This window comes from Saccopteryx bilineata, chromosome 5 (assembly GCF_036850765.1).
Source record: "Saccopteryx bilineata isolate mSacBil1 chromosome 5, mSacBil1_pri_phased_curated, whole genome shotgun sequence".
In the NCBI taxonomy this organism is placed as follows: Eukaryota; Metazoa; Chordata; class Mammalia; order Chiroptera; family Emballonuridae; genus Saccopteryx; species Saccopteryx bilineata.
The window spans coordinates 136,258,155-136,274,259 of NC_089494.1; positions in this window are offsets into that span (position 1 = coordinate 136,258,155).

Below are 16,105 nucleotides of genomic sequence, written 5' to 3' on the forward strand. Positions count from 1 at the left end.
GAGGCTCTGGGCAGGATAAGGAGGTTGGAACAGGAGTGTTCGTGCTCCCGGAAGGTTGTGTCAGGAGGCTCTGGGCAGGATAAGCAGGGTGGAACAGGAGTGTTGGTGCTCCCAGAAGGCTGTGTCAGGAGGCTCTGGGCAGGATAAGCAGGGTGGAACAGGGCTGGTGATGCTCCCGGAAGGCTGTGTCAGGAGGCTCTGGGCAGGATAAGCAGGGTGGAACAGGGGTGTTAGTGCTCCTGGAAGTCTGTGTGAGGAGCCTCTGGGCAGGATAAGCAGGGTGAAACAGGGGTGGTGGTGCTCCCGGAAGGCTGTGTCAGGAGGTTCTGGGCAGGATAAGCAGGGTGGAACAGGTGTGGTGGTGCTCCCGGAAAGCTGTGTCAGGAGGCTCTGGGCAGGATAAGCAGGGTGGAACAGGAGTGTTAGTGCTCCCGAAGGCTGTGTCAGGAGGCTCCGGGCAGGATAAGCAGGGTGGAACAGGGGTGTTAGTGCTCCTGGAAGGCTGTGTCAGGAGGCTCTGGGCAGGATAAGCAGGGTGGAACAGGGGTGGTGGTGCTCCTGGAAAGCAGTGTCAGGAGGCTCTGGGCAGGATAAGCAGGGTGGAACAGGGGTGGTGGTGCTCCTGGAAAGCAGTGTCAGGAGGCTCTGGACAGGATAAGCAGGGTGGAACAGGAGTGTTAGTGCTCCCGGAAGGTTGTGTCAGGAGGCTCTGGCTAGGATAAGCAGGGTGGAACAGGTGTGTTTATGCTCCCGGAAGGATGTGTCAGGAGGCTCTGGGCAGGATAAGCAGGTTGGAACAGTGGTGTTAGTTTTCCCGGAAGGCTGTATCAGGAGGCTCTGTGCCGGATAAGCAGGGTGGAACAGGGGTGGTGGTGCTCCCGGAAGGCTGTGTCAGGAGGCTCTGGGCAGGATAAGCTGGGTGGAACAGGGGTGGTGGTGCTCCTGGAAATCTGTGTCAGGAGGCTCTGGGCAGGATAAGCAGGGTGGAACAGGATTGTTAGTGCTTCCGGAAGGTTGTGTCAGGAGGCTCTGGGCAGGATAAGCAGGGTGGAACAGTGGTGTTAGTGCTCCCGGAAGGCTGTGTCAGGAGGCTCTGGGCCGGATAAGCAGGGTTGAACAGGGGTGGTGGTGCTCCCGGAAGGCTGTGCAGGAGGCTCTGGGCAGGTTAAGAAGGGTGGAACGGGGGTGGTGGTGCTCCCGGAAGGCTGTGTCAGGAGGCTCTGAGCAGGATAAGCAGGGTGGAACAGGGGTGTTTGTACTCCCGGAAGGTTGTGTCAGGGGGCTTTGGGAAGGATAAGCAGGGTGGAACAGGGGTGGTGGTGCTCCTGGAAGCTGTGTCAGGAGGCTCAGGGCAGGATAAGCAGGGTGGAACAGGGTTGGTGGTGCTCCTGCAAAGCTGTGTCAGGAGGCTCTGGGCAGGATAAGAAGGGTAGAACAGGGTTGTTAGTCCTCCCGGAAGGCTGTGTCAGGAGGCTCTGGGCAGGGTAAGCAGGGTGGAACAGGGTTGGTGGTGCTCCCGGAAAGCTGTGTCAGGAGGCTTGGGCAGGATTAGCAGGGTGGAACAGGGTTGTTAGTGCTCCGGAATGTTGTGTCAGGAGGCTATGGGCAGAATAAGCAGGGTGGAACAGGGGTGGTGGTGCTCCTGGAAAGCTGTGTCAGGAGGCTCTGGGCAGGATAAGCAGGGTGGAACAGGAGTGTTAGTGCTCCCGGAAGGTTGTGTCAGGAGGCTAAGGGCAGGATAAGCAGGGTGGAATAGGGGTGGTGGTTCTTCTGGAAAGCAGTGTCGGGAGGCACTAGGCAGGATAAGCAGGGTGGAAGAGGAGTGTTAGTGCTCCCGGAAGGTTGTGTCAGGAGGCTCTGGGCAGGATAAGCAGGGTGGAACAGGAGTGTTGGTGCTCCCGGAAGACTGTGTCAGGAGGCTCTGGCAGGATAAGCAGGGTGGAACAGGGGTGTTAGTGCTCCCGGAAGGTTGTGTCAGGAGGCTTTGGGCAGGATAAGCAGGGTGGAACAAGACTGTTAGTGCTCCCGGAAGACTGTGTCAGGAGGCTCTGGGCAGGATAAGCAGGAAGAAACAGGGGTGTTAGTGCTCCTGGAAAGCTCTGTCAGGAGGCTCTGGGCAAGATAAGCAGGGTGGAACAGGGGTAGTGGTGCTCTTGGAAAGCAGTGTCAGGAGGCTCTGGGCAGGATAAGCAGAGAGGAATAGGAGTGTTAGTGCTCCCGGAAGGTTGTGTCAGGAGGATCCAGGCAGGATAAGCAGGGTGGAACAGGGGTGGTTGTTCTCCTGGAAAGCTGTGTCAGGAGGTTCTGGGAAGGATAAGCAGGGTGGAACAGGGGTCGTGGTGGTCCTGGAAAGCTGTGTCAGGAGGTTCTGGGCAGGATAAGGAGGGTGGAACAGGGGTGGTGGTGCTTCCGGAAGTCTGTGTCAGGAGGCTCTGGGCAGGATAAGCAGGGTGGAACAGGGGTGGTGGTGCTCCCGGAAGGCTGTGTCAGGTGGCTCTGGGCAGGATAAGCAGGGTGGAACAGGGGTGGTGGGGCTCGTGGAAAGCTGTGTCAGGAGGCTCAGGGCAGGATAAGCAGGGTGGAACAGGGTTGGTGGTGCTCCTAAAAAGCTGTGTCAGGAGGCTCTGGGCAGTATAAGCAGGGTGGAACAGGAGTGTTAGTGCTCCCGGAAGGTTGTGTCAGGAGGCTCTGGGCAGGATAAGCAGGGTGGAACAGGGGTGTTAGTGCTCCCGGAAGGTTGTGTCAGGAGGCTCTGGGCAGGATAAGCAGGGTGGACCAGGGGTGTTAGTGCTCCCGGAAGGATGTGTCAGGAGGCTCTGGGCAGGATAAGCAGGGTGGAACAGGAGTGTTAGTGCTCCCGGAAGGCTGTGTCAGGAGGCTCTGGGCAGGATAAGCAGGGTGGATCACGGGTGGTGGTGCTCCCGGAAGGCTATGTCAGGAGGCTCTGGGCAGGATAAGCAGGGTGGAACAGGGGTGGTGGTGCTCCTGGAAAGCTGTGTCAGGAGGCTCAGGGCAGAATAAGCAGGGAGGAACAGGGTTGGTGGTGCTACTAAAAAGCTGTGTCAGGAGGCTCTGGGCAGTATAAGCAGGGTGGAAGAGGAGTGTTAGTGCTCCCGGAAGGTTGTGTCAGGAGGCTCTGGGCAGGATAAGCAGGGTGGAACAGGGGTGGTGGTGCTCCTGGAAAGCAGTGTCAGGAGGCTCTGGGCAGGATAAGCAGGATGGAACAGGAGTGTTAGTGCTCCCGGAAGGTTGTCAGGAGGCTCTGGGCAGGATAAGCAGGGTGGAAGAGTGGTGTTAGTGCTCCCGGAAGGCTGTGTCAGGAGGCTGTGGGCAGGATAAGCAGGGTGGAACAGGGGTAGTGCTGCTCCCGGAAAGCTGTGTCAGGAGGCTTGGGCAGGATAAGCAGGGTGGAACAGGGGTGCTCGTGCTCCTGGAAGGTTGTGTCAGGAGGCTGTGGGCAGGATTAGCAGGGTGGAACAGGGTTGTTAGTGCTCCGGAATGTTGTGTCTCGAGGCTCTGGGCAGGATAAACAGGGTGGACCAGGGGTGTTAGTGCTCCGGAAGGCTGTGTCAGGAGGCTCTGGGCAGGATAAGCAGGGTGGAACAGGAGTGATAGTGCTTCCGGAGGGCTGTGTCAGGAGGCTCTGGGCAGGTTAAGCAGGGTGGAACAGGGCTGGTGGTGCTCCCGGAAGGCTGTGTCAGGAGGCTCTGAGCAGAATAAGCAGGGTGGAACAGGGGTGTTTGTGCTCCCGGAAGGTTGTGTCAGGAGGCTCTAGGCAGGATAATCAGCGTAGAACAGGGGTGTTAATGCTCCCGGAATGTTGTGTCTGGAGGCTCTGGGCAGGATAAGCAGGGTGGAACAGGGGTGTTGGTGCTCCCGGACGGCTGTGTCTGGAGGCTCTGGGCAGGATAAGCAGGGTGGAACAGGGTTGTTAGTCCTCCAAAGGCTGTGTCATGAGGCTCTGGGCAGGATAAGCAGGGTGGATCAGGAGTGTTAGTGCTCCCGGAAGGCTGTGTCAGCATTCTCTGGGCAGGATAAGCAGGGTGGAACAGGGGTGGTGGTGCTCCCGGAAGGCTGTGTCAGGAGGCTCTTGGCAGGATAAGCAGGGTGGAACAGGGGTGGTGGTACTCCCGGAAGGCTGTGTCAGGAGCCTCTGGGCAGGATAAGCAGGGTGGAACAGGGGTGGTGCTGCTCCCGGAAGGCTGTCTCAGGAGGCTCTGGGCAGGATAAGCAGGGTGGAACAGGAGTATTAGTGCTCCCGAAGGCTGTGTCAGGAGGCTCTGGGCAGGATAAGCAGGGTGGAACAGGGGTGTTAGTGCTCCTGGAAGGCTCTGTCAGGAGGCTGTGGGCAGGATAAGCAGGGTGAAGAATGAGTGGTGGTGCTCCCAGAAAGCTGTGTCAGGAGGGTCTGGGCAGGATAAGCAGGGTGGAACAGGGGTGTTATTGCTTCCGGTAGGCTGTGTCAGGAGTCTCTGGGCAGGATAAGCAGGGTGGAACAGGAGTGTTAGTGCTCCCGGAAGGTTGTGTCAGGAGGCTATGGGCAGGATAAGCAGGGTGGAACAGGGGTGGTGGTTTTCCTGGAAAGCAGTGTCAGGAGGCTCTGGGCAGGATAAGCTGGGTGGAAAAGGAGTGTTAGTGCTCCCGGAAGGTTGTGTCAGGAGGCTATGGGCAGGATAAGCAGGGTGGAACAGGGGTGGTGGTTCTCCTGGAAAGCAGTGTCAGGAGGCTCTGGGCAGGATAAGGAGGTTGGAACAGGAGTGTTCGTGCTCCCGGAAGGTTGTGTCAGGAGGCTCTGGGCAGGATAAGCAGGGTGGAACAGGGCTGGTGATGCTCCCGGAAGGCTGTGTCAGGAGGCTCTGGGCAGGATAAGCAGGGTGGAACAGGGGTGTTAGTGCTCCTGGAAGTCTGTGTCAGGAGGCTCTGGGCAGGATAAGCAGGGTGAAACAGGGGTGGTGGTGCTCCCGGAAGGCTGTGTCAGGAGGTTCTGGGCAGGATAAGCAGGGTGGAACAGGTGTGGTGGTGCTCCCGGAAAGCTGTGTCAGGAGGCTCTGGGCAGGATAAGCAGGGCGGAACAGGAGTGTTAGTGCTCCCGAAGGCTGTGTCAGGAGGCTCCGGGCAGGATAAGCAGGGTGGAACAGGGGTGTTAGTGCTCCTGGAAGGCTGTGTCAGGAGGCTCTGGGCAGGATAAGCAGGGTGGAACAGGGGTGGTGGTGCTCCTGGAAAGCAGTGTCAGGAGGCTCTGGGCAGGATAAGCAGGGTGGAACAGGAGTGTTAGTGCTCCCGGAAGGTTGTGTCAGGAGGCTCTGGGCAGGATAAGCAGGGTGGAACAGGGCTGGTGGTGCTCCCGGAAGGATGTGTCAGGAGGCTCTGGGCAGGATAAGCAGGTTGGAACAGTGGTGTTAGTTTTCCCGGAAAGCTGTATCAGGAGGCTCTGTGCCGGATAAGCAGGGCGGAACAGGAGTGTTAGTGCTCCCGAAGGCTGTGTCAGGAGGCTCTGGGCAGGATAAGCTGGGTGGAACAGGGGTGGTGGTGCTCCTGGAAATCTGTGTCAGGAGGCTTAGGGCAGGATAAGCAGGGTGGAACAGGGGTGGTGCTGCTCCTGGAAAGCTGTGTCAGGAGGCTCTGGGCAGGATAAGCTGGGTGGAACAGGGGTGGCGGTGCTCCTGGAAAGCTGTGTCAGGAGGCTCTGGACAGGATAAGCAGGGTGGAAGAGGAGTGTTAGTGCTTCCGGAAGGTTGTGTCAGGAGGCTCTGGGCAGGATAAGCAGGGTGGAACAGTGGTGTTAGTGCTCCCGGAAGGCTGTGTCAGGAGGCTCTGGGCCGGATAAGCAGGGTTGAACAGGGGTGGTGGTGCTCCCGGAAGGCTGTGTCAGGAGGCTCTGGGCAGGTTAAGAAGGGTGGAACAGGGGTGGTGGTGATCCTGGAAAGCAGTGTCAGGAGGCTCTGGGCAGGATAAGCAGGATGGAACAGGAGTGTTAGTGCTCCCGGAAGGTTGTCAGGAGGCTCTGGGCAGGATAAGCAGGGTGGAAGAGTGGTGTTAGTGCTCCCGGAAGGCTGTGTCAGGAGGCTGTGGGCAGGATAAGCAAGGTGGAACAGGGGTAGTGCTGCTCCCGGAAAGCTGTGTCAGGAGGCTTGGGCAGGATAAGCAGGATGGAACAGGGGTGCTCGTGCTCCTGGAAGGTTGTGTCAGGAGGCTGTGGGCAGGATTAGCAGGGTGGAACAGGGTTGTTAGTGCTCCGGAATGTTGTGTCTCGAGGCTCTGGGCAGGATAAACAGGGTGGACCAGGGGTGTTAGTGCTCCGGAAGGCTGTGTCAGGAGGCTCTGGGCAGGATAAGCAGGGTGGAACAGGAGTGATAGTGCTTCCGGAGGGCTGTGTCAGGAGGCTCTGGGCAGGTTAAGCAGGGTGGAACAGGGCTGGTGGTGCTCCCGGAAGGCTGTGTCAGGAGGCTCTGAGCAGAATAAGCAGGGTGGAACAGGGGTGTTTGTGCTCCCGGAAGGTTGTGTCAGGAGGCTCTAGGCAGGATAATCAGCGTAGAACAGGGGTGTTAATGCTCCCGGAATGTTGTGTCTGGAGGCTCTGGGCAGGATAAGCAGGGTGGAACAGGGGTGTTGGTGCTCCCGGACGGCTGTGTCCGGAGGCTCTGGGCAGGATAAGCAGGGTGGAACAGGGTTGTTAGTCCTCCAAAGGCTGTGTCATGAGGCTCTGGGCAGGATAAGCAGGGTGGATCAGGAGTGTTAGTGCTCCCGGAAGGCTGTGTCAGCATTCTCTGGGCAGGATAAGCAGGGTGGAACAGGGGTGGTGGTGCTCCCGGAAGGCTGTGTCAGGAGGCTCTTGGCAGGATAAGCAGGGTGGAACAGGGGTGGTGGTACTCCCGGAAGGCTGTGTCAGGAGGCTCTGGGCAGGATAAGCAGGGTGGAACAGGGGTGGTGCTGCTCCCGGAAGGCTGTCTCAGGAGGCTCTGGGCAGGATAAGCAGGGTGGAACAGGAGTATTAGTGCTCCCGAAGGCTGTGTCAGGAGGCTCTGGGCAGCATAAGCAGGGTGGAACAGGGGTGTTAGTGCTCCTGGAAGGCTCTGTCAGGAGGCTGTGGGCAGGATAAGCAGGGTGAAGAATGAGTGGTGGTGCTCCCAGAAAGCTGTGTCAGGAGGGTCTGGGCAGGATAAGCAGGGTGGAACAGGGGTGTTATTGCTTCCGGTAGGCTGTGTCAGGAGTCTCTGGGCAGGATAAGCAGGGTGGAACAGGAGTGTTAGTGCTCCCGGAAGGTTGTGTCAGGAGGCTATGGGCAGGATAAGCAGGGTGGAACAGGGGTGGTGGTTTTCCTGGAAAGCAGTGTCAGGAGGCTCTGGGCAGGATAAGCTGGGTGGAAAAGGAGTGTTAGTGCTCCCGGAAGGTTGTGTCAGGAGGCTATGGGCAGGATAAGCAGGGTGGAACAGGGGTGGTGGTTCTCCTGGAAAGCAGTGTCAGGAGGCTCTGGGCAGGATAAGGAGGTTGGAACAGGAGTGTTGGTGCTCCCGGAAGGCTGTGTCAGGAGGCTCTGGGCAGGATAAGCAGGGTGGAACAGGGCTGGTGGTGCTCCCGGAAGGCTGTGTCAGGAGGCTCTGGGCAGGATAAGCAGGGTGGAACAGGGGTGTTAGTGCTCCTGGAAGTCTGTGTCAGGAGGCTCTGGGCAGGATAAGCAGGGTGAAACAGGGGTGGTGGTGCTCCCGGAAGGCTGTGTCAGGAGGTTCTGGGCAGGATAAGCAGGGTGGAACAGGTGTGGTGGTGCTCCCGGAAAGCTGTGTCAGGAGGCTCTGGGCAGGATAAGCAGGGTGGAACAGGAGTGTTAGTGCTCCCGAAGGCTGTGTCAGGAGGCTCCGGGCAGGATAAGCAGGGTGGAACAGGGGTGTTAGTGCTCCTGGAAGGCTGTGTCAGGAGGCTCTGGGCAGGATAAGCAGGGTGGAACAGGGGTGGTGGTGCTCCTGGAAAGCAGTGTCAGGAGGCTCTGGGCAGGATAAGCAGGGTGGAACAGGAGTGTTAGTGCTCCCGGAAGGTTGTGTCAGGAGGCTCTGGGCAGGATAAGCAGGGTGGAACAGGGGTGGTGGTGCTCCCGGAAGGATGTGTCAGGAGGCTCTGGGCAGGATAAGCAGGTTGGAACAGTGGTGTTAGTTTTCCCGGAAAGCTGTATCAGGAGGCTCTGTGCCGGATAAGCAGGGCGGAACAGGAGTGTTAGTGCTCCCGAAGGCTGTGTCAGGAGGCTCTGGGCAGGATAAGCTGGGTGGAACAGGGGTGGTGGTGCTCCTGGAAATCTGTGTCAGGAGGCTTAGGGCAGGATAAGCAGGGTGGAACAGGGGTGGTGCTGCTCCTGGAAAGCTGTGTCAGGAGGCTCTGGGCAGGATAAGCTGGGTGGAACAGGGGTGGCGGTGCTCCTGGAAAGCTGTGTCAGGAGGCTCTGGACAGGATAAGCAGGGTGGAAGAGGAGTGTTAGTGCTTCCGGAAGGTCGTGTCAGGAGGCTCTGGGCAGGATAAGCAGGGTGGAACAGTGGTGTTAGTGCTCCCGGAAGGCTGTGTCAGGAGGCTCTGGGCCGGATAAGCAGGGTTGAACAGGGGTGGTGGTGCTCCCGGAAGGCTGTGTCAGGAGGCTCTGGGCAGGTTAAGAAGGGTGGAACGGGGGTGGTGGTGCTCCCGGATGGCTGTGTCAGGAGGCTCTGAGCAGGATAAGCAGGGTGGAACAGGGGTGTTTGTACTCCCGGAAGGTTGTGTCAGGGGGCTTTGGGCAGGATAAGCAGGGTGGAACAGGGGTGGTGGTGCTCCTGGAAGCTGTGTCAGGAGGCTCAGGGCAGGATAAGCAGGGTGGAACAGGAGTGTTATTGCTCCCGGAAGGTTGTGTCAGGAGGCTTTGGGCAGGATAACCAGGGTGGAACAGGGGTGGTGGTGCTCCTGGAAAGCAGTGTCAGGAGGCTCTGGGCAGGATAAGCAGGGTGGAACAGGAGTGTTTGTGCTCCCGGAAGGTTGTGTCAGGAGGCTCTGGGCAGGATAATCAGGGTGGAACAGGTGTGTTTGTGCTCCCGGAAGGTTGTGTCAGGAGGCTCTGGGCAGGATAAGCAGGGTGGAACAGGTGTGTTTGTGCTCCCGGAAGGTTGTGTCAGGAGGCTCTGGGCAGGATAAGCAGGGTGGACCAGGGGTGTTAGTGCTCCCGGAAGGATGTGTCAGGAGGCTCTGGGCAGGATAAGCAGGGTGGAACAGGAGTGTTAGTGCTCCCGGAAGGCTGTGTCAGGAGGCTCTGGGCAGGATAAGCAGGGTGGAACACGGGTGGTGGTTCTCCCGGAAGGCTATGTCAGGAGGCTCTGGGCAGGATAAGCAGGGTGGAACAGGGGTGGTGGTGCTCCTGGAAAGCTGTGTCAGGAGGCTCAGGGCAGGATAAGCAGGGAGGAACAGGGTTGGTGGTGCTACTAAAAAGCTGTGTCAGGAGGCTCTGGGCAGTATAAGCAGGGTGGAAGAGGAGTGTTAGTGCTCCCGGAAGGTTGTGTCAGGAGGCTCTGGGCAGGATAAGCAGGGTGGAACAGGGGTGGTGGTGATCCTGGAAAGCAGTGTCAGGAGGCTCTGGGCAGGATAAGCAGGATGGAACAGGAGTGTTAGTGCTCCCGGAAGGTTGTCAGGAGGCTCTGGGCAGGATAAGCAGGGTGGAAGAGTGGTGTTAGTGCTCCCGGAAGGCTGTGTCAGGAGGCTGTGGGCAGGATAAGCAGGGTGGAACAGGGGTAGTGCTGCTCCCGGAAAGCTGTGTCAGGAGGCTTGGGCAGGATAAGCAGGATGGAACAGGGGTGCTCGTGCTCCTGGAAGGTTGTGTCAGGAGGCTGTGGGCAGGATTAGCAGGGTGGAACAGGGTTGTTATTGCTCCGGAATGTTGTGTCTCGAAGCTCTGGGCAGGATAAACAGGGTGGACCAGGGGTGTTAGTGCTCCGGAAGGCTGTGTCAGGAGGCTCTGGGCAGGATAAGCAGGGTGGAACAGGAGTGATAGTGCTTCCGGAGGGCTGTGTCAGGAGGCTCTCGGCAGGTTAAGCAGGGTGGAACAGGGCTGGTGGTGCTCCCGGAAGGCTGTGTCAGGAGGCTCTGAGTAGAATAAGCAGGGTGGAACAGGGGTGTTTGTGCTCCCGGAAGGTTGTGTCAGGAGGCTCTAGGCAGGATAATCAGCGTAGAACAGGGGTGTTAATGCTCCCGGAATGTTGTGTCTGGAGGCTCTGGGCAGGATAAGCAGGGTGGAACAGGGGTGTTGGTGCTCCCGGACGGCTGTGTCCGGAGGCTCTGGGCAGGATAAGCAGGGTGGAACAGGGTTGTTAGTCCTCCAAAGGCTGTGTCATGAGGCTCTGGGCAGGATAAGCAGGGTGGATCAGGAGTGTTAGTGCTCCCGGAAGGCTGTGTCAGCATTCTCTGGGCAGGATAAGCAGGGTGGAACAGGGGTGGTGGTGCTCCCGGAAGGCTGTGTCAGGAGGCTCTGGGCAGGATAAGCAGGGTGGAATAGGGGTGGTGGTACTCCCGGAAGGCTGTGTCAGGAGGCTCTGGGCAGGATAAGCAGGGTGGAACAGGGGTGGTGCTGCTCCCGGAAGGCTGTCTCAGGAGGCTCTGGGCAGGATAAGCAGGGTGGAACAGGAGTATTAGTGCTCCCGAAGGCTGTGTCAGGAGGCTCTGGGCAGGATAAGCAGGGTGGAACAGGGGTGTTAGTGCTCCTGGAAGGCTCTGTCAGGAGGCTGTGGGCAGGATAAGCAGGGTGAAGAATGAGTGGTGGTGCTCCCAGAAAGCTGTGTCAGGAGGGTCTGGGCAGGATAAGCAGGGTGGAACAGGGGTGTTATTGCTTCCGGTAGGCTGTGTCAGGATTCTCTGGGCAGGATAAGCAGGGTGGAACAGGAGTGTTAGTGCTCCCGGAAGGTTGTGTCAGGAGGCTCTGGGCAGGATAAGCAGGGTGGAACAGGAGTGTTGGTGCTCCCAGAAGGCTGTGTCAGGAGGCTCTGGGCAGGATAAGCAGGGTGGAACAGGGCTGGTGATGCTCCCGGAAGGCTGTGTCAGGAGGCTCTGGGCAGGATAAGCAGGGTGGAACAGGGGTGTTAGTGCTCCTGGAAGTCTGTGTCAGGAGGCTCTGGGCAGGATAAGCAGGGTGAAACAGGGGTGGTGGTGCTCCCGGAAGGCTGTGTCAGGAGGTTCTGGGCAGGATAAGCAGGGTGGAACAGGTGTGGTGGTGCTCCCGGAAAGCTGTGTCAGGAGGCTCTGGGCAGGATAAGCAGGGTGGAACAGGAGTGTTAGTGCTCCCGAAGGCTGTGTCAGGAGGCTCTGGGCAGGATAAGCAGGGTGGAACAGGGGTGTTAGTGCTCCTGGAAGGCTGTGTCAGGAGGCTCTGGGCAGGATAAGCAGGGTGGAACAGGGGTGGTGGTGCTCCTGGAAAGCAGTGTCAGGAGGCTCTGGGCAGGATAAGCAGGGTGGAACAGGAGTGTTAGTGCTCCCGGAAGGTTGTGTCAGGAGGCTCTGGGCAGGATAAGCAGGGTGGAACAGGGCTGGTGGTGCTCCCGGAAGGATGTGTCAGGAGGCTCTGGGCAGCATAAGCAGGTTGGAACAGTGGTGTTAGTTTTCCCGGAAAGCTGTATCAGGAGGCTCTGTGCCGGATAAGCAGGGCGGAACAGGAGTGTTAGTGCTCCCGAAGGCTGTGTCAGGAGGCTCTGGGCAGGATAAGCTGGGTGGAACAGGGGTGGTGGTGCTCCTGGAAAGCTGTGTCAGGAGGCTCAGGGCAGGATAAGCAGGGTGGAACAGGGGTGGTGCTGCTCCTGGAAAGCTGTGTCAGGAGGCTCTGGGCTGGATAAGCTGGGTGGCACAGGGGTGGCGGTGCTCCTGGAAAGCTGTGTCAGGAGGCTCTGGACAGGATAAGCAGGGTGGAAGAGGAGTGTTAGTGCTTCCGGAAGGTTGTGTCAGGAGGCTCTGGGCAGGATAAGCAGGGTGGAACAGTGGTGTTAGTGCTCCCGGAAGGCTGTGTCAGGAGGCTCTGGGCCGGATAAGCAGGGTTGAACAGGGGTGGTGGTGCTCCCGGAAGGCTGTGTCAGGAGGCTCTGGGCAGGTTAAGAAGGGTGGAACGGGGGTGGTGGTGCTCCCGGAAGGCTGTGTCAGGAGGCTCTGAGCAGGATAAGCAGGGTGGAACAGGGGTGTTTGTACTCCCGGAAGGTTGTGTCAGGGGGCTTTGGGCAGGATAAGCAGGGTGGAACAGGGGTGGTGGTGCTCCTGGAAGCTGTGTCAGGAGGCTCAGGGCAGGATAAGCAGGGTGGAACAGGGTTGGTGGTGCTCCTGCAAAGCTGTGTCAGGAGGCTCTGGGCAGGATAAGCAGGGTGGAACAGGAGTGTTAGTGCTCCCGGAAGGCTGTGTCACGAGGCTCTGGGCAGGATAAGCAGTGTGGAACAGGAGTGTTTGTGCTCCGGAAGGTTGTGTCAGGAGGCTCTGGGCAGGATAAGCAGGTTGGAACAGTGGTGTTAGTGCTCCCGGAAGGCTGTGTCAAGAGGCTCTGGGCAGGATAAGCTGGGTGGAACAGGTGTGTTGGTGCTCCCGGAAGGCTGTGTCAGGAGGCTCTGATCAGGATAAGTAGGGTGGAAAAGGGGTGGTGTTGCTCCTGGAAAGCTGTGTCAGGAGGCTCAGGGTAGGATAAGAAGGGTGGAACAGGGGTGGTGCTGCTCCTGGAAAGCTGTGTCAGGAGGCTCTGGGCAGGATAAGCAGGGTGGAACAGGGGTGGTGGTGCTCCTGGAAAGCTGTGTCAGGAGGCTCTGGGCAGGATAAGCAGGGTGGAACAGGAGTGTTAGTGCTCCCGGAAGGTTGTGTCAGCAGACTCTGGGCAGGATTAGCAGGGTGGAACAGGAGTGTTAGTGCTCCCGGAAGGTTGTGTCAGGAGGCTCTAGGCAGGATAAGCAGGGTTGAACAGGGGTGTTAATGCTCCCGGAATGTTGTGTCAGGAGCTTCTGGGCTGGATAAGCAGGGTGGAACAGGGGTGGTGGTGCTCCCGGAAGGCTGTGTCAGGAGGCTCTGGGCACGATGAGCAGGGTGGAACAGGGTTGTTAGTCCTCCAAAGGCTGTGTCATGAGGCTCTGGGCAGGATAAGCAGGGTGGAACAGGAGTGTTAGTGCTCCCGGAAGGCTGTGTCAGGATTCTCTGGGCAGGATAAGCAGGGTGGAATAGGGGTGGTGGTGCTCCTGGAAAGCTGTGTCAGGAGGTTCTGGGCAGGATAAGCTGGGTGGAACAGGGGTGGTGGTGCTTCCGGAAGGCTGTGTCAGGAGGCTCTGGGCAGGATAAGCAGGGTGGAACAGGTGTGGTGGTGCTCCCGGAAGGCTGTGTCAGGAGGCTCTGGGCAGGATAAGCAGGGTGGAACAGGAGTGTTAGTGCTCCTGGAAGGCTGTGTCAGGAGGCTCTGGGCATTATAAGCAGGGTGGAACAGGAGTGTTAGTGCTCCCGGAAGGTTGTGCCAGCAGACTCTGGGCAGGATTAGCAGGGTGGAACAGGAGTGTTAGTGCTCCCGGAAGGTTGTGTCAGGAGGCTCTAGGCAGCATAAGCAGGGTGGAACAGGGGTGTTACTGCTCCCGGAATGTTTTGTCAGGAGGCTCTGGGCAGGATAAGCAGGGTGTAACAGGGGTGGTGGTGCTCCCGGAAGGCTGTGTCAGGAGGCTCTGGGCAGGATAAGCAGGGTGGAACAGGGGTGTTAGTCCTCCCGGAAGGTTGTGTCAGGAGGCTCTAGGCAGGATAAGCAGGGTTGAACAGGGGTGTTAATGCTCCCGGAATGTTGTGTCAGGAGCTTCTGGGCTGGATAAGCAGGGTGGAACAGGGGTGGTGGTGCTCCCGGAAGGCTGTGTCAGGAGGCTCTGGGCACGATGAGCAGGGTGGAACAGGGTTGTTAGTCCTCCAAAGGCTGTGTCATGAGGCTCTGGGCAGGATAAGCAGGGTGGAACAGGGGTGTTAGTGCTCCCGGAAGGCTGTGTCAGGATTCTCTGGGCAGGATAAGCAGGGTGGAATAGGGGTGGTGGTGCTCCTGGAAAGCTGTGTCAGGAGGTTCTGGGCAGGATAAGCTGGGTGGAACAGGGGTGGTGGTGCTTCCGGAAGGCTGTGTCAGGAGGCTCTGGGCAGGATAAGCAGGGTGGAACAGGTGTGGTGGTGCTCCCGGAAGGCTGTGTCAGGAGGCTCTGGGCAGGATAAGCAGGGTGGAACAGGAGTGTTAGTGCTCCCGGAAGGCTGTGTCAGGAGGCTCTGGGCATTATAAGCAGGGTGGAAAAGGAGTGTTAGTGCTCCCGGAAGGTTGTGCCAGCAGACTCTGGGCAGGATTAGCAGGGTGGAACAGGAGTGTTAGTGCTCCCGGAAGGTTGTGTCAGGAGGCTCTAGGCAGCATAAGCAGGGTGGAACAGGGGTGTTACTGCTCCCGGAATGTTTTGTCAGGAGGCTCTGGGCAGGATAAGCAGGGTGTAACAGGGGTGGTGGTGCTCCCGGAAGGCTGTGTCAGGAGGCTCTGGGCAGGATAAGCAGGGTGGAACAGGGGTGTTAGTCCTCCCGGAAGGCTGTGTCAGGAGGTTCTGGGCAGGATAAGCAGGGTCGAAGCAGGGCAGAAAAAGAAAGGCGGAAGCCAGGGGGAGCATTTCAGGCTGCCGAGTTGCACAGAGCATTCTTGAATGTTCATGGGAGGACTTAATGGGACCTAGGCCAGGAGAATACATTCCTATTTGGTCTGTTCCTGTTTTACATCTCTTCTGTTGTTAATTTCTGGGAAATTACATTTGTCTAGGTTAAAACATATATTAAATTGTTTATGATGATCAGCTTTGGCCAGTTTACTCAGAGCATCATCCTGAAACACCAAGGTTGCGGGTTCCATCTCTGGTCAGGACACATATGGAAACCACCAGTGAAGACACAACTAAGGGGAACAACAAAAAAATGTTCCCCCTCCCCGCCAAATCACTCAATAATATCAAAAAAATTGTTTATAACGGTATCTTATGTAACGGTATTCCATGGTTTTTCTTATTTCTTATGATTTTTCTTTGTGTTTTGTTCTATGGAAACTTCAGGTTTAGTCTTTCTGGTGGGAAGTTTTCTTATTAAAGAAATCCTTTTTTAGTGCATTTGTTCATTTAAATTATGTACTGTTTCTAATTTGTTCATTTATAAATCATATTACTTTCTTCCTTCTGCTATTTTCAGGATTTTCTTTTTTTCTTTTTTTCTTTTCTAAAGTCTTGAATTGAGTGTTTAATAATTTAGAAACAAAATCACTGTGCAGTTTCCTGGAGCTGGCCATTGTGGCCTCCCGAAGTGCAGAGGTGGGGAGGGGAGGAGCAGAGGAGCAGAAAGAAGGGCAAGCTTGCCTGGATCCCAGATGCCTGAATTTTAAAATGGTTCATAATGTCAACCCTGGGACTACAATTATTTCCTTTGCAAATCTCAATCACTTTGAGAATACTGCCTTTGTCATTTTCAAGATAACCTGGCTTTCTTTTCTCAGTCTCATCTCTGTATCCTCACTCAAATGCCAAGCCCAGCCCTGTATCCCAGGTTGGTGTGCAGTTTCCCACTGATGCTTTAGAGGAAGTCTAGTCTATACTGAGAAAAAGCAGAGACCCTGGACTTCAGTGATTCTGGGTTCACATTCCAGCTTGGCTACCTCCTCACTATCTGACCTTTGTCAGGTTGTTTGACCCAAATCTTAGTCTCCTCACCTGTTAAATGGGAGTAATAATAGTTAGGCAGGATAGTAAGAAGCTAGGAAAATTCCTTGGCAAGTGGAATGGGGAAACTGAGGCAGATAGTTAAATGGCCAAGCAATTTACAGCCCAGAAAATAAACCACAAGATATTATCTACCCTAACCAAGGATACTTGGGGTCAAATGGTTGACACAGTCCAGACCATGCAGGCGCAAACCACCTCAGTCCTGATCCCTCTTCAGTGACTTACTTTCTCTCTCTCTTTTTCTTTCTCTCTCTCTCCCTTTCTCCCTCTTTTCTTTCCTTCCTTTCTTCCCTCCCTCCCTCCCTTCCTTCAATTGACTGAGTTTAGAAAGACAGAGAGAGGAAGGGAGGGAGAGGGAGAGAAGCATTCATTTGTTGTTTCACTTATTCATGCAC